Source organism: Chiloscyllium plagiosum, unplaced genomic scaffold (assembly GCF_037043375.1).
Source record: "Chiloscyllium plagiosum isolate Xiang-an unplaced genomic scaffold, Cpla_swu_hap1 HiC_scaffold_47, whole genome shotgun sequence".
NCBI classification, from domain to species: domain Eukaryota; kingdom Metazoa; phylum Chordata; class Chondrichthyes; order Orectolobiformes; family Hemiscylliidae; genus Chiloscyllium; species Chiloscyllium plagiosum.
The window spans coordinates 29,050,194-29,076,601 of NW_028270185.1; the positions used below are offsets into that span (position 1 = coordinate 29,050,194).

General features: G+C 42.5%; 1 pseudogene; it reads left to right on the plus strand.

Moving 5' to 3' along the window:
• The first annotated feature begins 3,865 nt into the window (after window positions 1-3,865).
• On the plus strand, window positions 3,866-25,619 carry LOC148136036 (uncharacterized; annotated as a pseudogene).
• Window positions 25,620-26,408: the final 789 nt, after the last annotated feature.

Below are 26,408 nucleotides of genomic sequence, written 5' to 3' on the forward strand. Positions count from 1 at the left end.
GTCTAGATTAGAGTGGTGCTGGAAAAGCACAGCAGGTCAGGCAGCATCTAAGGAGAGGAAAATCGACATTTCGGGCAAAAGCCCTTCATCAGGAATCAACAGAGTGAAGGCAGACCAGCGACCTTTTCTTTGCTGCCATTAGTGGTGGGTATTGCTGAGCCTGTCCTAAAGAGATTTGCCGGCCAAAACCCACTGTGGGAGTTGATGAGTTCTATTATTCACAACTCAGACTGACATGAGTGGCTCTCAGTTGGTGACTTAATTTGCCCCCCACTGATAAGATAATATAATGGTGCAGAAGGGAGTTGGGCTTTCCTCCTGAACTCCCCTCCACTTGGCCTGACTCATGGCAATCTTGGCAAATGCCAGTTGACTTGGAAAATTCAACCCTGTATGTACAGACAGTGCCAAAGGTCTTCATTGGAGACATTGGAAAATTGGTTGCCTGCTCTCTATTTGAGCCTAGAGCTCTTTAGTTGAAATATTTCAAGACGTTGCAACAAGTATAAAGCATTGAAGAAATGAATTTGTTGCATCGTATCTCCCTTTCTTTGCTTCCACACTCCAGCCTCACTATCTTGTCGTCTTGTTGACGATACCTTTGTAATAATTAAAAACACAGAAATAGAGAACACACACCGGATCATCAACGCCACACTCACAGGAATCCGATTCACTAGAGAGGAAGAAAAGGACAACCATCTCCCATTCCTAGACGTGATGGTACAGAGAACACCGAACAGAGAATTCACCACAAAGGTGCACAGGAAAGCCACACACACAGACCAAGTCCTGAACTACGAAAGCAACCACCTCAACACACACAAACAAAGTTGCATCAAGACACTATTCAAAATGGCCACAACACACTGCAGCACACCAGATCTGCAAAAAGAGGAAGAGGAACACCTATATAATGTATTTACCAAAAACGGATACCCTCGCAATTTCATCAACAGATGCCTAAGGGAAAGACAACGGAACGAGGACATGCCGCAACCCAAAGGACTAGCCACACTACCATACATCAGGAGCATTTCCGAACTGACAGCCAGACTACTGCGACCACTAGGACTCATAACAGCACACAAACCAACAGCCACTCTCAGACAACAACTCACCAGAACGAAGGACCCGATACTCAACATGAGCAAAACCAATGTAGTGTACAAAATCCCATGCAAGGACTGCACAAAGCACTACATAGGACAAACAGGAAGACAGCTAACGATCCGTATCCATGAACACCAACTAGTCACGAAACGACACAACCAGCTATCCTTAGTAGCCACACACGCAGATGACAAGCAACATGAATTCGACTGGGACAACACTACCATTATAGGGCAAGCCAAACAGAGAACAGCCAGGGAATTCCTAGAGGCATGGCACTCATCCACAGACTCTATCAACAAACACATCGACCTGGACCCAATATACCGGCCACTACAGCGGACAGCTGGAACTGACAACCGGAAACGGCAGGGACAGGCCACTATAAATGCCGGAGGAAACATCACAGAAGCGCTTCACAGGAGGCTCCCAAGCACTGAGGATGTCACCTAGACAGGGGACGAAACGTTTGCAAGACAAATTCCCAGCTCGGCGAACAGAACCACAACATCTTGTCTTTCAAACAGCGAATGAAGCTTTTGGGGAAATAAATCACCATCTACTGTAATTGTGTCTTGAAGTGGTTTTACAATGGCTGTCAATGGCTTGAAATACTTACTCAATTTTTCATATTTATAATGATTTTATTGTGCATGCGGATGTTTGCTTAAAATGACGGAATAGCACTTTTCTGACCATTTGCAGATCACCTGACAGTCCAAAGTACAAGGTCGATGGAAAACTCTACAATTCAAAATCTATCATGAAAAAGTAAGTTTGAAAACAATATGTGATTAACGTTTGGCTTCCTTCAGAGGACAAAAAATAGAAAGGGAGTTACTGGTGAGCTGGCAGTTACTGTAAGATATCGTCGGGACTTTTCAGGAAACATCACACAGCAGGCAGGGAACATCACTCCAGGCTAGTGTTTGTATCACTGTCTCTCTGTTATCTGTATCATTATGAGGGCTTCAGAATTATTTTTCAAAAATATTGTATGAGGAGAGAACATCAAAGACACTTCATTGGAAGTTTGCTTGCATTTTGTTGTTTACGTTTCTAAATTCTGAATATGACTATATCCAAGAACTTGAGATCCCATTTCTGTCTCTAATTGTTATCACCAGCAACAGTGCTCTTCAAATCCTTGAAATGTTTTGAAGAACACATTCACCATCTATTGCAGTCCCCCATCTGGAGTGTGGCCAGTTTCACACAAACGGCTGAATGCAGGCTGCAGTCCGGAATCCAGAATCTTCAGTCTTTCAAACAGCTGGCACACAATAGGGATAACCCCGGGAATTACAGGCCTGTTAGTCTTACTTCTGTGGTAGGCAAAGTAATGGAAAGGGTACTGAGGGATAGGATTTATGAGTATCTGGAAAGACACTGCTTGATTAGGGACAGCCAGCACGGATTTGTGAAGGGTAGGTCTTGCCTTACAAGTCTTATTGAATTCTTCGAGGAGGTGACCAAGCATGTGGATGAGGGTAGAGCAGTGGATGGAGTGTACATGGATTTTAGTAAGGCATTTGATAAGGTTCCCCATGGTAGGCTTATGCGGTAAGTCAGGAGGCATGGGATAGAGGGAAATTTGGCCAATTGGATAGAAAACTGGCTAACCGGTCGAAGGCAGAGAGTGGTGGTAGATGGTAAATATTCAGCCTGGAGCCCAGTTACAAGTGGAGTTCCGCAGGGATCAGTTCTGGGTCCTCTGCTGTTTGTAACTTTTATTAATGACTTAGATGAGGGAGTCGAAGGGTGGGTCAGTAAATTTGCAGATGATACGAAGATAGGTGGAGTTGTGGACAGTGAGGAGGGCTGTTGTCGGCTGCAGAGGGACTTAGATAAGATGCAGAGCTGGGCTGAGGAGTGGCAGATGGAGTTCAACCCTGCCAAGTGTGAGGTTGTCCATTTTGGAAGAACAAATAAGAATGCGGAATACAGGGTTAATGGTAGGGTTCTTAGTCAGGTGGAGGAACAGAGGGATCTTGGGGTCTATGTACATAGATCTTTGAAGGTTGCCACTCAGGTGGATAGAGTTTGTAAGAAGGCCTATGGAGTATTATCGTTCATTAGCAGAGGGATTGAATTCAAGAGTCGTGAAGTGATGTTGCAGCTGTACAGGACTTTGGTTAGGCCACAGCTGGAGTACTGTGTGCAGTTCTGGTCGCCGCACTTTAGGAAAGATGTGGAAGCTTTGGAGAGGGTGCAGAGAAGATTTACCAGGATGTTGCCGGGAATGGAGAGGAAGTCATACGAGGATAGGTTGAGAGTTCTCGGCCTTTTCTCGTTGGAACGGCGAAGGATGAGGGGTGACTTGATAGAGGTTTATAAGATGATCAGAGGAATAGATAGAGTAGACAGTCAGAAACTTTTTCCCCGGGTACAACAGAGTGTTACAAGGGGACATAAATTTAAGGTGAAGGGTGGAAGGTATAGGGGAGATGTCAGGGGTGGGTTCTTTACCCAGAGAGTGGTGGGGGCATGGAATGCGCTGCCCGTGGGAGTGGTAGAGTCGGAATCATTGGCGACCTTTAAGCGGCATTTGGATAGGTACATGGATGGGTACTTAATCTAGGTTAGAAGTTCGGCACAACATCGTGGGCCGAAGGGCCTGTTCTGTGCTGTATTGTTCTATGTTCTATGTTCTATGTTCTAATTGTGGGATGGAGGCAATACTCATTTAAATAACTACATTTATCTATTATGACCAATTGCAGGCATTTTAAGTGTGAAAATCCAAACTGCGATGGAAATAAAACTGATAGTCTGTCAGGAACAACTGAAGAAATTGAAGTGTCAGTTTGATCCAAAGTACAATTTAATTACTGATTAATATTGTATTTGGAATAAAGGTTATTGCTGGAGAACCAGCAATTCCTGTGAAGTTATGTAGGCATTTCCTTCTGCATACATGCAGGAATAATGTCAAATACGCTATTCCAGGCCATAGTTAGCAGATTACAGAACCTGCTGGGCTCTGCCTCCCAAGTGTGTGTTTTTCCTAGAAGTTGGATTGTGGTGTTTTTTTCAAACAAGACTTTTGCAGCAAAATGGACTGAGAGCTGGAGCCGTGCTGCTGTGAATGATGGCACCATTAATGTTGGCATGCTGCTGATGTGGCCTGATCAAGAAGCTGTTGCTGGGTCACTATTCCAAGAAAGAAATGGCCCAATCTAAAGAGGTAATGGTGTAATTGGAACGATAACAGAATGGCAAACCTTTCTGTGCCACCATTACTGTTTGCAATTGCTGAGCCAATATCCATTGATGAGGAAAGTTCAATCCTGTGTGTAGATCCAGTATCCAAAGCTCTTCACTGGAGAAATTGGACAGTTAGTTGCCATTCTATAATTGCCCTAAGCTCTTTATCTGAGACTTTTATAGACTATGCAACACGTGTAAAGTATTGAAGAAATGGGTTTGTCACATCCTTCGTTTCCATGTTCCAGCCTGACTGTCAGTGGCTTGACATCCTGACACTCCGATTCAAGTTTATAAAAATGTTTTTATTCTGCACGTTAATGTTTGCTTAAATTGACTTAATAGCACTTGATGACCATTTGCATCTCTTAAAACATAAACTGTTGAAAGTGCAAGGGAGCTGGTGATTCTGCTTCTCCAGAAACTGAGGAGGTCATTGAAAAGTAAGCTGAACACAATGTGTGACTGTCTACTAAAAGCTAGCAGGTCTGGCTGCATCTGTGGAGAGAAAGCAGAGTTAATGTTTTTAGTTGAATGACTCATGTTCAGAACTTCAGGTCTCTCTGCAGAAGGGTCACGACTCAACGTGAACTCTGCTTTCTCTCCATAGATAATGCAAAATATGTTGAGTTTCACCAGCAACCTCTGCATTTCTTTCAGATTGTCAACTTCCACAGTTTGTTCTTTTACAGTAAATAAATTATTGACTGGCATATAATCTTTGCTCTATCGTTAGTGTTGTAAAATGACATTTTAGGTGGAAGCTTGCAGTTAATGCGGCAGACCTGATGCTGGGACTGAAACCTGGAGGCTTTGGCCTGTGCCAAGGATGGTATGTTGCCAACAGTGACCAATGAAGAGATTCTTGCCAGGGTTACTCATCAGTTGATGGTACGGCTGAGTTTCAAGATCTGCTAGTCCAGTAAGAGGGAGGACAGATCAGCACATTAGTGAGCCCTTCTAATCATACTGACCATCGCTGAGACTGCAAAGGTGGGCGCAATCAGGGAAATGAGGGCTCATGGAGAGTCAAGATGTCAAAGAGAACTGGTCTATGTCAGCATGGCTTAGCAATGGGAAGGTGCCAGACTCCCTCCCTGTCATTTTACCAATTCTCCCACCTCCCAGTTATTTGCCAGTGAATAATTGACCATGCATTAACACATAGTCTTTAATTCAATATTTCTTGCCCATCAATGTTCAGGTCTTCAGTTGTTCATTTCTAAACAATGAGGGTAGGCATATGGAAGACATTGACTACTTAACTCTTTGTTTGCCAATGCTATTGCATGGCCCACCTCCCCTCACCCTATTCCTCAAAAAAAGAACAGACCATGGTGTCCTGCAAACCTGTGTGAAAGTTGAAAAAAATCAGCATATACTGCAGTTATATCATTAGAAAATGACTTTTTTAACAAAAAGTGATGTTAAAGGAATTTAGGGAGAGCAAGCAGTTTCTTGTAAGATTTCTGTAGGAACTTCCTCTTGAAAACATCTCCCAGTGCTATAACAAACACCATTCCAGATCACAGCGTCTCCCAAACACCACCATTCCAGATCACAGTGTCTCCCAAACACCACCATTCCAGATCACAGCGTCTCCCAAACACCACCATTCCAGATCACAGTGTCTCCCAAACACCACCATTCCAGATCACAGCGTCTCCCAAACACCACCATTCCAGATCACAGCGTCTCCCAAACACCACCATTCCAGATCACAGTGTCTCCCAAACACCACCATTCCAGATCACAGCGTCTCCCAAACACCACCATTCCAGATCACAGTGTCTCCCAAACACCACCATTCCAGGTCACAGCGCCTCCCAAACACCACCATTCCAGATCACAGCGTCTCCCAAACACCACCATTCCAGATCACAGCGTCTCCCAAACACCACCATTCCAGATCACAGTGTCTCCCAAACACCACCATTCCAGATCACAGCGTCTCCCAAACACCACCATTCCAGATCACAGCTTCTCCCAAACACCACCATTCCAGATCACAGTGTCTCCCAAACACCACGATTCCAGATCACAGTGTCTCCCAAACACCACCATTCCAGGTCACAGCGCCTCCCAAACACCACCATTCCAGATCACAGCGTCTCCCAAACACCACCATTCCAGATCACAGCGTCTCCCAAACACCACCATTCCAGATCTCAGTATCTCCCAATATTTGCATTATTCCTGGTGATTTCGAGTGATTTTTAAAAAATGCTGTATCAACTCAATAGAGCCTTTTGATTTTCATATTTTCATAAGATGCAAGTCATTTATTGGTGTAACTGCTTTGTTTAATTTGTGCTCCATGAGGACTTGTGGCTGGGGACATTTTAATTGTCAGGAGGATGGGAATCAAAGTTTGCCAGACCTGAGTCCAACCATGAGGAAGCAAGTTTGGTTTGATCGGATTTTGATGCGGTTTAATTATGCTTCGTTTGCAATACAGCTGTGTGAAAAGGGAATGTTGGAGAACCATTGATTCCTTCAAAATGTTCCGCGCAATACAATGAACGCCAGTCCAGACAACAGCAGCCACATTAAGGAGGCTGCTGGACTGCCTCCCTAAGAGTTTAATATTAGAGACAGAGTTGTCTTAAACAATAGCACCAACATTGAAGCATCCAAAACGCTGAGATGGGAAATTACTTGCTGATCAATATTGAGGTTCTATTTCTGGACAATGCTGCCAAAGTGAAAAAACTGAAGAAATGGCTCCTCTCCTTCACCCCACCTCATCGCTTCTCTTTGTTCCTCTTTCCACTTGTCCTCACCACCTCCCTAACCCCAAAGTTCCTCCAAATTCATTGCCGTGGTCTCCAGAGTTTGGTGAAATTTGAAGAAGTATGGCTACAATTATGAGTGTGACCTGGGGATCGAAGATGGCGTCGATCTGAGAAGATCACACTGCAGAGCTTCACATCGCAGCAGGAGCAGGACGGTCCTTTAACCCACCCAACCCAGGTCATCAGGATTTCTTGGGGTGTTGGAAAGATTGTGAAGCCCCAAGAAACATTTAAAAATTGACTTACCTGTATTTTCAGCTGTCCAGAAATGCCTAAAAAGGGAGGAGGAGCATCTGAGACCGGGCCTGCAGCTCAGCCTGCAGCAGCCTCGGAGCCGATTACTCTCCAGGACCTGGTGAACCAGCTCTCGAAATCTTGTGAGGTGTTGGGGAAACAGATTGAAGAGAAGCTGGCTCCAGTCTCTCTCATGCTGCAGAAGCATGAGCAGCAGCTGGGAGACCTGGAGAAGAGGACGGATGAGGTGGAGCACAGGGTCACAGTGGTGGAAGCTGATGCCAGTTCATTCAAGGAAGAGATCCAAGCCCTGAAGACGCAGGTTCGTAATTTGCGTGACCAAGTGGATGATCTTGAAAACAGGGGCAGGAGAAAAAACGTTCAGATCATCGGTCTGCCTGAGGGTAAGGAAGGTGAGCAGCCTGCGGAATTTGTTGAAGATTGGCTTCCGAAATTCCTTGACTTGGAGACTGGCATGAGAGGATTGAAGATAGAGAGGGCTCACCGGGTCACAGCACGGAGGTCAGGTCTGGGTCAACGCCCTCGTCCTTTCCTGGTGCAGTTCCATCATTACCAGGATAAGGAGAGAATCATGGAGGCTTCCTGACTCCAGGGGAATGATCCAAAGGCCCTAATTTACGAGGGCCCTAAGATCATGTTTTTTCAGCACTTTTCAGTGGCGGTGATCCAGAAACGAAAATTGTATGATGGTGTCAAGAGAAGATTGAAGGAGCTTGGGATTCAGTACTCCCTGAGATATCCGGCAGTGCTTCGGATCACCTTAGATGGATCCATGCACTCTTTGGAGAAGGCAAGAGACTTTGTGGACAAACTAACCTAATTTAAACAATTGTAGTATGTATAAATATTGTTGCTTGGGTATGCATTTATCATCCTGTAAAAGAAATGGAGGAAATCCGGTTGGAGCTTTGTTTTTCCCCTTTTTTTCCTCTATTGATTATAATTTGGTTCAAACTATGTCTGGCGGTGGTCAAGATGAACATTTTAAATTTCTAAGTTAGAACGTACCAAAGGATGGGTTGGGTATTTATTCCCCCTTTTTGTTTATGAAAGAATGTTTTTTTATTCATATTGATATTCTACGGGGTGTTTATACTTTTTAGCTTGTGCTTGCAATGTGGCTCTAGCTGGGAGAAGTGAAGGTGGTTGAGATGGCTAGATGCCTATTTATATGCAGTTTGGGAGGGGTAGTTGCCCCCTCCGGGCAGGGGGTGAGTTCCCCTACTCAGCGCTATTGGCGCTTTGTATGTTGGTTTGTCTTCTAGTTTTTGTTGTTTTTTATTTTTAATAATTTTGTATGTTTGTTAAATGTAGTGGTTTTAGTTTATGTAGTTTTTATATTTTGTGGACCATGCAACACTAAGGCTCAGCAATTTGTGGTTCGGGTTCCTCCTCTCTGGAATTTAAATGTAATTGCAGAAGATTATGGTTAATGATTTTATGAAATGATGTACCTGGAATATCAAGGGAAGTCACTCACCAATTAAGAGGAAGAAGGTACTCTTGAGTCTTAGAAAGGAGCAGGTGGATATTGCTCTGTTACAGGAGACACGTTTGGATGACAAGGAGCATCTGAAATTACAGCAGAATGGCTTTGACCGAGTTTATTTTTCATAATTTAATACCAGAAGTAGGGGAGTGGCTATATTGGTAAGGAAAAATCTCTCATTTAAATTGTTGGAATGTGTTAAAGACACATACGGGAGGTTTGTAATTCTTAAAGCCTTGATAAATGGGGAAGAATATGGCACTTTTAATGTTTATTGTCCCCTAGCTCATCCTCTTAAATTCTTGTTAGATGCTTTTTCTAAACTGATAAGTCTCAAGCCTTGGCACATCATTATGGGGGGAGATTTTAACTGCCTCATGGACCCCACAGTAGACAGGTTGCCTAAAGGTCCCTCAATACCCTCTGCACAAACTAAACAGTTATTGGGTCTGTGTGGGGAATTAGGGTTGGTGGACGTCTGGAGGCGTCTCCACCCTTCAGGTAGGGATTTCACATTTTTCTCCAATCCACATAGATGTCACACGAGGATTGATTTTTTTCTGACCCCTGCGGTAACCCTGGATCTGGTGGCATCCTGTACGATTGGTAATATTTCCATCTCTGATCATGCTCCAGTGTACCTCATGGTTAAAATTAAGGATGTTACATTGGGTTCAAGGTACTGGTGAATGGACCCCTTTATTCTCGTGGACAGCAAGCTTGTGGAGTATTTCTCTCGGGAATTTCGGGCATTCCTACACATTAACATAGGCTGGGTTGATAGCTCATCTGTTCTCTGGGAAACTGCCAAAGCTTCTGCCAGAGGGTTAGTTATTTCATATTCCACCAGTTGGAAGCGGCAGAAGGGTGAGCAGCAACGTCTCCTTGAAGCATGGCTGACGGCAGCCGAGAAGGCCTATTTAGACAGATCCTCGTTGGTCAAACTACAGAGGATTACAGCACTGCGGTCTACACTAAATTCCGTGCTCACGCAGACGGCAAAGAAGGAGCTGGCTTTTGCAAAGCAAAGGTTATACGAGCATGGTGACAAGCCAGGCAAATACTTAGCATACCTTGCCAGAAAGAGAAGTACCCCACAAACCATTACAGCAATTAGGGAAGGGTCTGGGAACCTAACATGTGATTCTAAAAAGATTAATGTGGCGTTCCAGAGATTCTACTCTAAGTTATATCAGTCTGAGAAGTGTGAGGAGGGGCAGGCCAAAATGGAATCCTTTTTTACGATCAAGCAATTTTAATATTTCTGGAGGCAGCCGGCAGGGCTGTCCCCTTTGACCATTACTTTTTACGTTGGTGATTGAACCGTTGGCAGAGGCCATTCGTGGGGATCTCAATATATCAGCTCCAGAAGTGGGGTCAAAATTACATAAGATCTCGCTGTATGCAGATGATGTTCTAATTTTCTTGACAGATCCAGCAGTCTCAGCGCCTTGCCTGATACAATGCATTCACATGTTTGGCACCTTTTGAGGGTATAAGATTAATTTTGCTAAATCAGAGGCTATGCCTATGGGTGGTCTTACGAAAGAGTTGGCTCTTGAGAGTGACTATAGATTCCCATTTAGGTGGTCACAGGGGGGGTTTGTGTATTTGGGCATATTCATTACTCCAGTTCTGGATTGGCTGTTCAAAGCCAATTTTACTCAATTATTTGAAAAAATTAAACAAGATCTCCAAAGATGGGAGGCACTTCCAGTCTCATAGTTGGGTCGGATTGTACTTATTAAGATGAATATTCTTCCTCGTTTGCTATACCTATACGGATGCTCCCCCTGATTTTCAATAAACAAATACTCAGGAGACTGAACGGTTGGTTCAGCTCCTTTATCCGGCACTGTAAACGGCCCCTCATTAAATTAGCCAAACTGCAGTTGCCTCACAGATTGGGGGGAGTAGACCTTCCAGACATTAAAAATTACCAATTAAGCTCGCTTTTGACCTAGGTAAGTGATTGGGTTTGTGGGGACCCTCTTTCAATATGGCTAGATAGCGAAGTCTCCCAGGCAAGGTGCCCCCTTACCAGTTTGCTGTTTTTGGACAAAGTGAGGACAGTTAGGGAATATTGCCATAACCCAATAGTCATCAATACTGTTAAAGCATGGAGGGCAATTCGGCAGAGGGAAGGTAATATTGGCAAAACATCTTTGTTTACACCTTTAGTGGGTATGCCGAGTTTTCAACCGGGTATGATAGATTCAGGATTTAAACGTTGGGCAGCTAGGGGTACATCTTGCATGGGTGATTTACTTGAGGGAGATGTAATGATGTCCTTCGATCAGTTAGTACGGAAATACGAGTTACCTAATAGAGACCTCTTTCGTTTTTTTCAAGTTAGGGATTTTATTCAAAAAAATACCACACTTTTGACTGATCCCTACAAATCTGACATAGAAAGAGGGGTACTAAGGGCGAAGAGTACACTCTCTGTCAGTACTCTATATCACCAATTGGTGGGTGCCACCTCAGATGCGTCTGATCGACTCTGCAAGATGTGGGAAAGAGAGCTGGGTGTTGAAGTTTCTTCAGAGGCATGGGAGGATATTTGGGAGAATGCAAGGAAGATATCAATTTGCAATAGGACCCATGCTTTACAGTTGAAAATTCTCCACAGGGTCCACTTAGCCCCAGACCGTTTGTCAAAATTTAAACCAGGGGTATCTTCAGCATGTCCCAAGTGCAAGGTCTGGACGGGTACTCTTACCCTTTGTCTTTGGTCTTGTGACAGGCTTCAAACATATTGGAGCGCTGTGGTGGGTGCAATGGAGAGGATTTTAGGTGTAGGGGTGGAGAAAGACCCTATTTCGCTCCTTTTGGGCCTACCCATTGCATTTCCTGCAAACTCACATAAGGAAAAGTTTTCAATATTCTTACGTTCTGTGCAAGAAAGAATATCTTGCTCGGTTGGATATCAGAAAACCCCCCAGGCCTGTCAGGTTGGTGGAAGATTGTTATAGAGCACATTCCCCTGGATTTTCTCACAAATATGGTACACCACAAAACTGAGAATTTTTACAAGACATGGCAACCCCTTTTGAAATACCTGGACACAGGTTTATCTGCCACACTAACAAGGGCTTTTATATAGCCGTAACGATTGTGTTTCATGAGTCCAATATCCAGGGAGGAGGAACTGTGAATGTATGAGTGTTTTGTTTGGCTGGGCTGAGTTATTACTATTTATTTGTTTGTTCTTAGGTATTTATTTAGTTAGTTAAATAGCTAGTTTAGGTTACTTTTAAATTTTATACTTCTCTATATGTGTTTATACATTCGTATAGGAGGGTGGGTTGGGGAATTTCTTTTTTATTATTTGGGTTTAGTTTTGTACTATTTTTGTACTGTTTTGAATTGCATTGTTTTGTAGTTGTTGCAATATTTAAAAATCTATTTTTTCTTAATAAAAATATATGATATAAAACAAAACGAGTGTGACCTGCTCCTGGTCTCCGAGCTTTGGAATATCTCCATTGAATACTTTGTATTTTTTATAATCTGTGCTGGCCAGCTGTCTTGTGTATCCATGGAGTCAGGCATTTTCCCAGTTAATGGCTATTTGTTTGAATCAAGCTTATAAAGTGCTTTCATGGTGAATTTAATAGAGGGAACATCACATCCACACCGTTTCACTGATGTCATCAATTAATAGAAGCCTAAATACTGAGGTCATTACACTGCTCTGGGTCAGAGACCTGTAATTACTCCTGGGTTTATTATGGCCAGATCTTTCACTAAACGTAGAATTATTAAAGCAGCAGAAAAGTAAAAGAAATAAAATTCTCCTTTCAGCAGAACAGCCAATACTGACTAATATGACATGCACCATCAATGAATTTGAGCAATGAGAAATTACTATATTACATTCTGAATCAAACATTGAGTTACAAGTTCAGGGTTAAATTAGCAATAGTTTATAAAGAACTTGAGTTTCTTTTTCCAAGATAAGGAAATGAAACTTAAATCCTTGCATTTGGGATGTTTTCCCTCCGTCTCAGTACAGAGGTTCTTCGTTTGACCTCTTTACTCCCCAGCCACCAGCTCCTGCCCTCAGCCAAAAATCTGGATGTTGATAAGAAGTACCGAATATTAACTTTGTGATCATGCACATATTTAAAATGTTGTAACTGGTACTTTATGACCAGTTGCAGCTGTGAAAATGTCGATAGCTCACCCTGTGAAGTAGGTGGAAACCGAAGATTGTCAGAAACTAAAGGAAACTAAGTGGCAAATAAGTTTGGTCTGATATCAGATTAAACTTGCTGTGTATTTGGGATCCAATAATATGAAAGGGAACTGCTGGCAGTTCTTGTAAAATTATGCCAGGATTGCCTCAGGGAGGCATCAATCCAGGCTACAGCAATTTCAGAAAACAACTACTTGACTGGTTCTGAAATGTTTGGCTTATTTTGAGAGAGTAGACAATGTTGAATCAGCATAAAACATCCAAAGTTTTTCAATGGTCAGTTGAATGTTGCTTGTCTTTCAGTGTGAAGATCTTGCATAGCCCACAAACAGCTATAAACAAGGGTGACATACTGAAGAAATTGTTTTCTCTTCTTTTTATTCTGTACTGTCTATTCCACGCCCCAACCCCAGGTATTGCCTCATCGTCATGTCCTGTAGACATCCTGTGGAAGTCAAAGGAACCCTATACCAACATGACCATCTTACACAGTCATTCCTGATGAAGGGCTCTTGCCTGAAACATCGATTTTCCTGCTCTTCGGATGCTGCCTGACTTGCTGTGCTTTTTCAGCACTACTCTAATCTTTACACAGTCATTGACTAACTTAAGAAAACTAGTTGACCAGGTTTGAAATACTGAATCTCAAGTCTGTGATTTTTTGTTGTTAAATTGCTTTGGACTTAATTCTGGATAAGTTTACTAATGTTAAATTACTTCGGGCATAATTGCTATTCTGGAAACATTGTCAGTGCAAACGGTGAGGAAAATGGGAATACAGGTTCTCCAGGATCAAGTGAAGTGTTTGCAAAGTAACTTTAGTTCCATGCATGACTAAGTTCGTCATATTTCAGAATATGGCAAACCTTTAGGAAATAGCTGGAGAGCTGGCAGTTTGTACAATGTTATACAACTATCAATGGTAACAGCTCGGAGGCAATGGTTTGATTGTGTTTGTACCAGCTCTCAAATAGGAACTTGCCTCCATTCACTCCCAAGTCTCTCTACTAAGTACTACTGCAAAACGTCTCCTTCAGAAAATTGTAGCTCCCTTTTGAAGACCTCAGTTGAAGCTGTCTCCACCACTACTCTATTAAGCAGAGCATTCCAGTTCGGAACTATGTTATTTTAAACAAAAACCAACCAAACTGTTGTTTTTCTTTTGCTGATCATCTTAAATCAGTGTCCTTTTCTTCTCAAGGCTTTTTTTAAATAGAAGCCCTACAGTGTGGAAACAGGTCATTTGGCTCAACAAGTCCACACCGACCCTCCAAAGAGTAACCCATCCAGATGCATTCCCCTACATTTACCCCTGACTAATGCACCTAACCTACACATCCATGAACTGTGGGCAAGTTAGCATGGCCTGCACAGCCGGAGGAAAGCCATGCAGACGCTGGGAGAATGTGCAAACTCCACACAGACGGCCACCTGAGACTGGTATCAATCCCAGGGCCCTGGCACTGTGAGGCAGTCGTGCTAACCACTGAGCCACCGATTGTTTGTTTGTTCTTACCTGCTCTATCCAACTCCCTCATGATTTTGAACACACATAAAATGTCTTCTTTGTCTTCCCTTCTCCATAAAGAGCAGCCCTTGCTTCTTCAATCTTTCCACACGTTTATCCAGTTGCTCATCTCAAGAATCTTTTCTGCATCCTCTCAAATCCCTTCCTGAAGCATGCTGCATAAATAGTGGGCATGAGGGAAAAGCGGGACATTTTATAACCATTTATCATAACTTCCATATTTTGCATGTGAAGGTCCTATATATAAAGTTCAGAATCCTAATAATTTCTTCAACCTACACTCCCACCTTCATAATTTGCATGCACACACAATATGTGTAAAATATATTAAATACCTGATTGGGATCATTTAAGGAACCATTGATCATTGTATCATAAGATTTTAGCTTGGGTATAAAATGCTCAAGGAACAATCCAGAAGAATTCTGAATTGGAGGAGGGCCGATTTCAATGTGGCAAGAGGACATTTGCAGCAAGTACATTTGAGCATAAGTTTGGGCAAAACTACAATGAAATAATAGTCTGTCCTCCAAGAGGAGATTGTTCAGCTACAGTCTTAGTGTTTCCACAAGCAGGAAATGGTGGCAAAAACAAAACCCTAATTCCCTGCACGATGTAACAAAGGATGAGGATTATTGATAATGTCAGTGGGAACCGAACTAAATATAGGCAGTTCAGAGGGGAAGTGAAGAAGTAAATGAAACTGGCAACTAACATTAAACGGGAATCCAAAAGTCATCGTTAGTCTTGAACAATGAAAAGGTAGCTAAAGAATGAATGGAAATGTTTTCTCTGTACCTTCTCTTATCAAAACATTTCATAATTTTAGAAACGTCAGCCTTCTTTTCAAGAGAGAACTGAATAGCATGACATTTCTTCCTGGACATACACAGCCAGAAACTTGTGTATCATTCTTAGAAACCTTCTCTTCACTCTCTCTCGTGCTACCGTATCCAATCTATAGCATGCCAACTGGAACTGCAGGCAATATTCTAAATTATTGTTGACCACATTTTTATAGGGACCCTACTTTCAAATGTAACCTTTTAGAGATAAACCTTTGAGCTTTGTCTGCGTTTTTTATGGCCTGCAGAACTTGTGGTGAAATTGTTAGTGACTGATGGAATTACCTTTTTACCACAAAGACGATCCCTTAATTCATCTCCCCCACTTAGATGTGCATCTTCAAATAAGTGGCCTACACATTATTCCTACCAAGATGTAACACCTTATATTTATCTGTGTGGAACTTCATTTGCTAATTATTCGACCATCCTGTAAATTGATTAATGACCTCTTGCAACTTCTTGCAGTCCTCAAAGTTGACTATCTTATCACATTTCTCTTCCAATTTGATGTCATTGTATTGCTTTTTTTGTAATAATGAGAGACAATATTTAATTTACATTTTTACTTTATTTTGAATTTTTAGTTAAGTCCTTAGGGAGGTGCAGTAATCCTCATGGTAACGATGACAATTAAATGTAGAATGATGGATAGATGAAAATTATTACAAACACAGGAATAATTAATAGGCTCAATTAGCTGCAAGGTCAAAGCAGGAATTTTATTTTACATGAATCATATGGTGAGGTTATCCATAGTGCAATTACTTTTTGACCATTTCCTTTCTTGTTGTAGTTTATTTCCCCATGTCTTTCTGTGCTCCTGGTATCAAATTAAAAAGGCACCCATCCACGATTTTAAACCAACTGCTACGAAAAACCCCCAGCATTTGTATAAAACGCAGCATGATCTGTGAAGCCATCCCTCTTGGCTGTTACATATTCACAGCCACGTACAGTAATATGGGAAGAGGCTGAATAGGCTGGGGTTGATTTCCCTGGAGGCTGAGGGGTGACTTTATAAAGGTTTATAAAATCATGAGGAGCATAGATATGGTAAACAGACAAGATCTTTTCCCTGAGATGAGCAAGTCCAGAACTAGAGAGTATAGGTTTATGGGGAGAAGGGAAAAAGTTGAATGGACCTAAGGGGCAACTTTTCATGGAGAGGGTGGTGTGTATGGAATGAACTGCCAGAGGAAGTGGCAGAGACTGGTGCAATTACAACATTTAGAAGACATCTGGAATGGTATATGAATAGGAAGGATTTAGAGGGATATGGGCCAAGTCCTGGCAATGGGACGAGATTAGTTTAGGATATCTGGTCAGCATGGACGAGTGAGACCAAAGGGTCTGTTTCCGTATTGTACATCTCTATGACTCTATTCCTTTGCTCTTTGGATTGTTCTTTACATTATCTACCAAGGCTATCCAATACTCCTCTTCTTCCCTCCTCATTTCCCTCTTTAGAATGTCCCTACACCTCTTGTACTCTTCAAGAGATTCACTTGATCTCAGTTATCTATGTCTTACATATGACTGCTTCTTATTCTTAACCAGAGCCTCAATATCTTTATTCCTCCAGTGTTCCCACCTCTTTCAAGCCTTACCTTCACTTTAACGGGAACATAATGCCTGTGAACTCTCGTTATCTTATTTCTGAAAGCTTCCCACTTGCTGGCCAACACTTTAGCTGCAAACAGTCTACTTCAAGCAACCCTTGAAAGTTTGTGTATCATACTATCAACATTTGCCTGAGTCCAATTAAGAACTTTATCTTGTAAACAATGCCAATCCTTTCCATAGATACTTTACAACTAATCAAATTATTATCCCTGGCACCAAACTGTTCCGCTACTGACACTTCAGTCATTTGCCCTGCCATAGGTCACAAGAGTAGGTCAGGTTTTGCTCCTTCTGTGGTAGTTACATCGACATATTAATGAGGAAACTTTTCTTGAACACTTAACAAATTCGTCAGCATCCAAGCTATTAAGACCATGGCTGTTTTATACTTGTCAACCATCTGTTCATGGGTGTTAGCCGTTTCAGAATGTAGGTTGTTTTATTGTGTATGTTCTTGGAGTTCAGTGTTTGGAGTTCTTATTGTTTCAACCTGTGCTTTGGTCTATAAGGCAAAATTACAGAAAAATATTAACAATTTAAAGTAAAATATTAGGATATTGGAAGAACAGCTAAGAGCTTCAAAGTCTTATTGAGGGTTTGTGGGAAAGGACATGGAAAGCAGCAAAGTTTCCAGTACTTCGGATCACAGCCTTCCCTGATTGAAATCGACCTGTGATTTATAATGTTTGAGGGTTGTTATTCATTAATATTGGTGTGTCAGATAGATCTCAGTCTCAGGGAGGGGTGACGTGCTTCTTTGTTTTGTGATGAGCTCAGGGGAACATCGAATAGTAAGGGTGTAAACCCAAAGGGGTGCAGGAGCAGAGGATCCTCCATGTATATGTGCACTAATCAGGGAATGTGGACAGAAGAGCAAATCAACACAACTTCATCAATAACGCTGTAGAGAACAAACACAAAGCAATTATGTTAAACTGAAATAAAACAGTCGCTTGTCTCACCTGGAATATTGCATCCAGTTTCAGGTGCCACAGTATTGAAAAAATGTAAATCTATGAGACAGGCTGCGCAACCGCTTCACAACACTGTTCCCGGGATGATGGACTTCACTGACTTTGAGAAATGGACTTTTCTCCTCTGCTGATAGTTTCCAGACTCTGTGAGCAGTTGCTACGATTGGTTCTCAATTCCGTCTTGCATCATATAGAATCCACTGGTTGAATATTTCCAGTACTTCTGAGCTCTGCCTTGCCTGATCGACATCGACCTCTGATTTATTCTTTTTGAGGGTTGCTGTTCAGTAATATTCCTGTATCAGATATAACTCAGCCTCATTTCCTGGGACTTGACAGGTGTGCTGTATCAAATAAGTTCCAGGATTTGTGCTCCATGAGATTTACGTATGAGGAAACACTCCAGTTCTGAGAATCCACCCTGGGATTGTGCACGTGTTGTGCCTGAATACCTGACTGAAGGTTGTCGTTTTGCTGATGAATGTTTCGTTGGGCGCTTTAGGTGGCAATTTCTGCCTTACTAACCCAGGCTGTCCCCACATTGGGAGGACTTTTCGTTTCGACAGAGCAGAGTAAACTTTCAAACTCCGTTGCCTGCCTTTTATAGGCTTCTGGTGGAGCAAAGCTCCTCATTTGTACCATTATGTGACCCAAGGCCAGTCAGTACCTTTGGTGCATAAGATGAAATGCTGACTGATCATTCTGCCTCTGGAGTGTGTCAGAAGGCGGACCGTGTGAAAGATACATTGACATTAGTGAGCCGCATGGTGACGCAGTATTAGCCTAAATGACTGGATGAAACACAACCAAACAGAACAAGTGAAAGTACTTGGCTGGGAAAGGAGTGGGACGTGGGAAAATGTATTATTACTGACTGGCCTTGAAGAAAGAATTAGGCAAACTCAAGGTTAGTGCACATTCATTCAAGATTTATTAACCTTGAAGAAATCTTGATAAAAATGCTCAGAGAGCATTTTTATCCAACAATTTATGTTAAAGTTAACAGAAGTGAATACAAAGACTGGATGCCACATTGAGACGAGATCGTGTGTGCTGTGAGCTGAGTTTTCTGTACATCTGTAACAGTCAACAGAAAGGGAATACAAAGGCTCATCATAAAGGGTAGGCAACCATTCTGGATAAGGAACAAATAAAAACAAAATAAATAGGTTTCAAACAACTGGAAAACTACAAATTCTTCCAACCACAACCATCTCAACGATATCAAAGTAAAAAGGACAATCCATCAAAAATTGTCTCAGTTACACGCTGTTAAACTGAAGTGATCTCACTGTTAGAGTCAGCAACAGGACAGATTGTAGATTGGGAATTCAGAGACCTTGATAAGCAGATCAGGAAAACCGACGGGGTCCACAACTCATTCACTTAACCTGGAAAAGAGAGAGAAAGCAATGACGTAGATGTTTATGGTCAGGGGCATTCCCGTTTTAATTTTTATTCATACTTAGAGATTTCACAAAACATATTGGGCTGCTTGGCGTGTGAAAGAGGTGATTATTCTCACCTTCACCAGGGTGACGGCAGCGCTGTAGAAAACACTCAGGAAAACCAGGGTGATGAATGTGGAAGCAGTTGCCATTATCATCCTCATAATCTTCAATCCAGGTGCGATCTATTGAATCTACAAATATAAAGCCGAGAGGACGCACTTAAATACTTTATTGATCCAGTCCGATCTATCTGCATCCAAGTCATGTAGTTAGAGACCATTACATCTTCATAACGCAGTCAGATGTTTCTCAAATGTGACTATCTGTATCTATTAGGGCATTATTGACTCTCAGCAAGAACTTGCAAATACTAACTGCACATTTTATTTCTTCATTGTGCTTGTCAGAACATCTTAAATTATTTTTTTCTTTTAATCTATTATTGAAGGATATTATTATTTGAGGAATGCTTATTAGGAACGATTATTTTAATTATATCATTATATTTTAAATATAGGCTGTGACAGCAAATTAGTTGAAAATTGTGGCCATCATTGGATAAAAATTCAAATGTGATTTTCATCTTTAGTTATTGGTGGCTAATTGCTTGGCAGATCATGAATATAGCTGAAAATGTATTGCTGGAGAAGCACAGCATGTCAGGCAGCATCCAAGGAGCAGGAGAATCGACGTTTCAGGCATGAACCCTTCTTCAGGATGCTTTGGATGCTGCCTGACCTGCTGCGCTTTTCCAGCAACACATTTTCAGCTCTGATCTCCAGCATCTGCAGTCCTTACTTTCTCCTAGAAGATCATGAATATAAGTTACATCCACAGTAAGGACATTGCTTCATATATTTGTTTGTCGGGTCTCTACATTTAGGAATACGTTTTTGTTCATGTGTCCCTTAATTTATTTGATCTATGCTTGATGTGTATGGTTTTCCTTTAATGTTTGTGTATGTGGTTATGAGGTACTCTGACTTCACCCTTGCCCATGTTGGAGTCTGTGCATGAATAAACATACTCATGCTCCTTTACTGCTGGTGTGCTCACATGTTTGTGCACGTGCATTTTGTTCAGTTCACAATTATAAGCATCATCATGCTAATATGCCACTTTGTTGATGCCTATGTTTATCTGGTAATGTCTTTGTGACTGTTCACTTTTCGTTAGTGCTATCTAAAATGTGTGTTTATTGTCTATTTCAGATCCTACCTACACTAGGTTATTTTCATGTTTGTGCTTAATAAACGTTAGCGTGCAGCGTCATGTTTTGATGGATGTTTATATTTATGTGATGATGTCTGCCTGTGTGGCAATCTATCCTAAACCATATCCTGATCAGCTTGTTTGTGTTATTGTGTGTGGATGGTTGCTGATGCTTGTGCCATTATCCTTGTTTAATAAATGCCCCACGTTTTGTTGATCTGCGCACTTGCGTGTCTGAATATGTGTATATGTGTGACCGCGTATACGTGCTGATCAAAGTGGTTTAAAAATAAATAATTAAGGTGCCTCTGTCATCATATGTTTGTGATTATGAAAATGGGAGAATAATGATATTAATGTTTATCTCTGTGCATTTATGTGCCTGTGTGAGTCGACATGCAGGAGGGCATGTTGTATCTGTGTTCATGTATCTATGTCCGTATGCATTGTGCTGTATGAATGTATATGTATTTGTGTCCATTGTGTGTTACCGTGTGTCTATGTTTTTCATGGTTATGTGTGAGTACCCCTGTTCATTTGTGTATGAGCTTTTCTTTCGGTGCGTGTGAGTTTTTGTAAGAGCTTAGCTGAATGTTCAAGTATCATTTGCATGTGTGGCTCTGTGTGTGTATGCGTATGTGGCGTCTTATTGAATGCACATCTGTGTGTGTGTGTGTGTGTGTGTGTACATAAATGTGTCTTTCGGTGAGAGCCTGTATATGTGTCTTTACGTGTGTCATTTGTGAGCATCTCTCTGTATCTGTGTGTGTTTCTGCTCTTATACCAGACTGCAATTTTTATTATTCTAATTTTATTGTTCTAATTTTAATGGATTGCCCACAATTGGATCTGACCTTGGTGTTGTAGGAAACATTTCCCATCGTCGTGAAGAGATAAGCGTTTTATGAGCAACTCTTCTGTTGCAGTGAGAGAATTTCTGTCTCTGAGACAAAAGTCCTGAGTTCAAATCCCCACTGCCCCAGAGATAACATTTCTGAATATGTTTATTAGAAAATAGTGACTCGTGTTCTGTATTTTAAACAATGCAACATCGGGTGTTCGAATACTACAATTGATCCCATGTCCTCCAGAAAATGGAGACAAGACTATGGGATACAAATCGGGATGATGCAAACACAGTTTCGGATTGTGGGAGTCACTGTTAATCATTTGTTAACAGGGCCAAGCATGTCCAACATGCCCCAAAGGTATTATTTTGCTTGGAAATTTTACATCTTCAAATAGTAAGCAAGAAGCTGAATGTTCCTGTTAGTAACTGGGTTACATTACAGAGGACCTCTACTGTGAAAACTCTGCACTGGGAGTAAGAGTACAGACCGTTCATCGTTCCACTCTCCTCTTCCCTGTGCTCCACAACAACTTATCTGTTGGTTCTCTTTGGTGTGAAAGTGAAGATACATTCTGTCAACTCATGCACTGGGGCAAGATCCTGGCAGTTTCCCAGAAACAAAGTTTACATTCAAATTGCTCTGCACTCTTTACAATTGGTATCTCTTTAAGAGATTAAAAGTCTCTTAAATTTATGTTTCCAATTGGTGCAATGTGGCAGTTTAAAACTGACGTGAATTTTGTAAGAATGGATAAAAACAAGGACTGCAGATGCTGGAAACCAGATTCTAGATTAGAGTGGTACTGGAAAAGCCCGGCAGTTCAGGCAGCATCCGAGGAGCAGGAAAATCGACGTTTCATCAAGGGCTTTTGCCCAAAACGTCGATTTTCCTACTCCTCGGATGCTGCCTGAACTGCTATGCTTTTCCAGCAACACTCTAGCCTAAATTTTGTAAGAATGGCCAATCGGGGAATCAGGAACACGAAGTTCAAAACTCATGGTCTACCCTTAACGTAGAATGGACATTGTCCGATTTCAGAGGTAAAAACAATGACTGCAGATGCTGGAAACCAGATTCCGGATCAGTGGTGCTGGAAGAGCACAACAGTTCAGACAGCATCCAAGGAGTTTCAAAATCGATGTTTCGGGCAAAAGCCTTTCATCAGGAATAAAGGCAAACAGCCTGAAGCATGGAGAGATAAGCTAGAGGAGGGTGGGGGTGGGGAGAAAGTAGCATAGAGTATAATGGGTGAGTGGGGGAGGGGATGAAGGTGATAGGTCAGGGAGGAGAGGGTGGAGTGGATAGGTGGTAAAGGAGATAGGCAGGTAGGACAAGTCTGGACAAGTCATGGGGACAGTGCTGAGCTGGAAGTTTGGAACTAGGATGAGGTGGGGGAAGGGGAAATGAAGAAATTGTTGAAGTCCACATTGATGCCCTGGGGTTGCAGTGTTCCAAGGCGGAAGATGAGGCGTTCTTCCTCCAGGCGTCTTGTGGTGAGGGAGCGGCGGTGAAGGAGGCCCAGGACCTCCATGTCCTCGGCAGAGTGGGAGGGGGAGTTGAAATGTTGGGCCACGGGGCGGTGTGGTTGATTGGTGCGGATGTTCCGGAGATGTACCCTCAAGCGCTCTGCTAGGAGGTGCCCAGTCTCCCCAATATAGAGGAGACCGCATCGGGAGCAACAGATACAATAAATGATATTAGTGGATGTGCAGGTAAAACTTTGATGGATGTGGAAGGCTCCTTTAGGGCCTTGGATGGAGGTGAGGGAGGAGGTGTGGGCACAGGTTTTACAGTTCCTGCGGTGGCAGGTGAAGGTTCCAAGATGGGACGATGAGTTGTAGGGGGGCGTGGACCTGACCAGGTAGTCACGGAGGGAACGGTCTTTGCGGAAGGAGGAATGGGATGGGGAGGGAAATATATTCCTGGTGGTGGGGTTGGTTTGGAGGTGGCGGAAATGTCGGCGGATGATTTGGTTTATGCGAAGGTTGGTAGTGTGGACGGTGAGCACCAGGGGCGTTCTGTCCTTGTTACGGTTGGAGGGGTGGGGTCTGAGGGCAGAGGTTGCGGGATGTGGACGAGATGCGTTGGAGGGCATCTTTAACCAAGTGGGAAGGGAAATTGCGGTCTATAAAGAAGGAGGCCATCTGGAGTGTTCTGTGGTGGAACTGGTCCTCCTGGGAGCAGATACGGCGGAGGCGGAGGAATTGGGAATACGGGATGGCATTTCTGCAAGAGGTAGGGTGGGAAGAGATGTAATCCAGGTAGCTGTGGGAGTCGGCGTTTTTGTAAAAAACGTCAGTGTCAAGTCGGTCGTCATTAATGGAGATGGAGAGGTCCAGGAAGGGGAGGGAGGTGTCAGAGATGGTCCAGGTAAATTTAAGGTCAGGGTGGAATGTGTTGGTGAAGTTGATGAATTGCTCAACCTCCTCGCGGGAGCACGAGGTGGCAGGTTGGATAAGGTACTTGGTGAAATCCTGCAATGAGTGAGCTTTACTCTGTTTCTCACCCAGGGTGTATCTGAGCAGCAACATTAACTGCACAAGACATTACTTCCCAGACCTGTTAATAATCCAATTTAACTGTGTGGAGTTTGCACATTCTCCCCGTGTCTGTGTGGGTTTCCTCCGGGTGCTCTGGTTTCCTCCCACAGTCCAAGGATGTGCAGGTTAGGTGAATTGGCCAAGCTAAATTGCCCGTAGTGTTAGGTGCATTAGTCAGGGGTAAATGTAGGGGAATGGGTCTGGGTGGGTTGCTCTTCGGAGGCAGGTGTGGACTTGTTGGGCCGAAGGGCCTGTTTCCACACTGTAGGGAATCTAATCTAATCTCAACTGCACAGATGGAATAGAAGAGTAGGAAACAATTAATTCAGCGGTTGTGTATTTAACTCAAAACTGGACGAAAAAAAACTTTATTACTTTTGTTGAATTATTAAATGAAACTGAGATTTTTATTGACATGAATTAACAGTGTCCATCAGTGCAAGCGAAATGTTTACAAAACTCAGTTTACCGCTGGATTTATTGACTGTTCTGTTGATGATCTTCAACGGAATCACTTCATGTCCCAGCACACAGGAGTAAGAAGCACTGCTGACCCAGTCTTCCGCTGTAATGGATAACAGGCTGGACATGGAGAAGGAGGTGATGTCGCTCTCCGCTATTACCTCGGTGTTCTTGTAGTTACTGGGATTTACAGGCTCGCCATTGTTTGTCCACTTGACGAAGATCTCTCGGGGGGAGAAACCTCTCACTAAACAGGTGAGGGAGAGAACCCTTTCAGCGGAGATTTCTTCTGTTGGTGGCAGGAGCACAGACACTGATGGCTCCCGTGGATTAATCACTGCAAAATATTTGAGACAAATATAAATCAACTATAAAAATCCAGAATCAATATCGCGATTTCACTAAATATTAAAATATGCCATTTTTAATTTGGGATTTATTCACTTTCATTATCTAAAAGGAGCAGAATGGTATCCATGATGTTCAGTAAAAGATGTAAAAAGTTTAATTTGAAAGTCGCCTCCATGTTTCCAGCCCACAACGAGGACACTCTGGCCATTTGCCATTGCTGATGGTGACTTCACAACCCAGGCTTCTACCCACCTTGTCTGACTTAACCAGAATAGAGTATCCTTTGGTCTGTCTCTTTCTTAATCAGCTACTTAGCTATCCTGCCATCAGACGCATCATTAATGCTCCCAACGGTATTTGCTCATTACCAATCAAAGCCTGCCATTGATGTAACTGGATCTGGATCATACATGGGATCCTTTGTGTTTTAATCTCACTGCTCACCTTTCTCCTTGTGGATGGAGTCGCTCAGCGGAGTCGGTAGATTCTGTGGTACGCCACTCAGCCAGGCTTCAGTAGAAACGTCTAATTTGCTGAACACGCTGTCGGGATTCTGTCCAGGCTGGTCAGCAATTTCTAATTTCAGAGGCTTCTTTTCTTGTATCCAGGTGACGCTGACTCCAGAAGGAAGATTGGACACAATGCTGGTTACCGTCACCGTCATCGTCGCCTCCACTAAGACCTGTTCTCCTGGCGGCGGGAGGATTTTAACTGTGTAATCATGGCACACAGAACCTCCTATGAAACAGAAATCAAAATCAATGGAAAATGCCTCTTTAGGATGAAAACACCCACTCTTCAGGTTATTTCCTCACAAGGTGAAGTAACCACCTTCGAAATGGCAACTTCCAACTATTGCTGAAATGATGCTTCCTATTGTTTATGTATTTTGATCTGTGAAAGCATTCATGATTACCTATAACATAACCTGTGTAATTATTCCTAAAGAACACTGGCTTTGTAACAAGTGAAACCTGTGAATAAAGTAAAATCATTGAAGATACCACAATGTAATCCATGAAGTTACCTTTCTTTCAGAGTTGGTCTCTCACTTAAGACCATCTATTGATACTTGGGACAAGAGTCATCTGTATATAATGAGTTCATTTCTATGTTCATGAACGCTACGTGCAAATGCTGCTGGTCACGCTGAGTGCCAAATCAGATCCCGAATTTCGGACAAATTGTAATTAATCCTAATTATTGTCTTTGTCTTCCTGCATTTGCAGAGGTTCCAAAGTGTTACAGGAGCGGTGAATGGCCATGGAAATTCTGTTCATTATATTTAATGTGATCAAAAAACTTGGCATTATTGGTGTGAGATCATTCTCTAATTTATGACGTTATTCCTCGTGGGCTGAATTGGGAGGAGATCTGAAAACAAGACACTGAGTGCAGCACTGGACATCATGAAGGACACCCATCCCCTCAAGTCTTTCCCTCCATTCAATGAGGTCATAACTGGTCTGTACATTCACTTTCTTTACCAAGCTGCATTTTTTACTTTC